Source organism: Phoxinus phoxinus, assembly GCF_949152265.1.
Source record: "Phoxinus phoxinus genome assembly, chromosome: 24".
Lineage (NCBI taxonomy): Eukaryota > Metazoa > Chordata > Actinopteri > Cypriniformes > Leuciscidae > Phoxinus > Phoxinus phoxinus.
The window spans coordinates 1,972,869-1,974,109 of NC_136899.1; the positions used below are offsets into that span (position 1 = coordinate 1,972,869).

The 1,241-nt window shown below is 35.6% G+C and overlaps 1 long non-coding RNA gene across 1 annotated transcript in view; it reads right to left on the reverse strand.

The window, feature by feature from the left end:
• Nucleotides 1–532: 532 nt before the first annotated feature.
• The window catches only part of LOC306992829, a 10,044-nt gene continuing 9,335 nt past the window's right edge, over nt 533–1,241 (reverse strand). The window contains exon 3 of the long non-coding RNA XR_013796346.1: nt 533–802. This is a non-coding gene — a long non-coding RNA (uncharacterized lncRNA). The remainder of the gene's footprint in view (nt 803–1,241) is intronic.

Here is a 1,241-nt window from a genome sequence, read left to right on the forward strand (position 1 = left end):
GATCATAACACAATTAGCATGTTGTTAGCAAGATGCTAACACAATTAACATGTTGTTAACAATGAGGCTAACATGATTATCATGTTACTAGCATTATGCTAACACGATTACCATGTTGTTAGCATGTTAACAAGATGCTAACATGATTAGCATGTTGCTATCATGTTTTGAGTTTGACGCTAACACGATTAGCATTTTGCTAGTACATTTTAACATGTTTTATCATGTTTTAACCGTAAGCAAATTGCGGTTAACATTTAGCTATTCACTGTTGCTGTTGGCAAGCACCACTAATTAATAAATATAAGAAAATTCGAGTTTTTGAGTGTTAAAACAATAACTAAATTTAGCTATTAATTAACATTACTGAACAAAAACCTGTGCAGTTTCAGCCTAAAAAACAAATAGTTTCAGAGCGCAATTTTTTATAAAATATGTTTTTTTTTTTTTTTTTTGCTTTAGCGTGCATTGATGAATCGTTCAAAAATAAGATAAGAAACACGCATTAATAAAATCGAGTCACTTCTTTATTTCCTGCAATGATGGCAAGCTGTATAAACCGCAGCCGGCAGCAGATGGTTCATGTTCAGTGGTTTGCTTCACATGCAGATTTGCATTTGTAACCTGCAGAAAGTGGGCCACTCTCCTGTAGAGCTCCAGGAACACACCGTCTCTCATTGTACACATCTTCAACATGTTACGTAAGCCGCGCATCTGCGTTACATAAGCATCTGAATAATAACACATCAGGGTGAGGAGGGGCAGAACATGCAGATAGTGTTGGCAGTGACACCGCTGGAGTCTGCAGGTACAAACACATCAACACACATAATAACTAATAACACACATCATCAACACACATAATAATATCGTTAGTAATAAACAAGATGAACACCTATTGGACTGAAGCTACTTATCCATCATTGGATGATATCAATCATTTAGAAAAACAAGAGGACAGTCTTTTGAGGAATATTGTTTTTTTAAAGTGATACTCCACTTTTTTTGGAAATAGGCTCATTCTCCATCTCCCCGAGAGTTAAACCGTTTTACCGTTATGGAATGAGAATAGTTCCTAGAGCCATATAGGCTTGGAAAATCGCAGCTTTTCATTTTCCGTCGATCTTAGTACACGGTTTAACTACAGAAGAGTCAAGTTTTAAATAGGAAAAATATTGAAACTCGTTGGTCATTTTGAAAGAAATGCTACTGGACCCATCAGAATCAATGATCTATGCTAA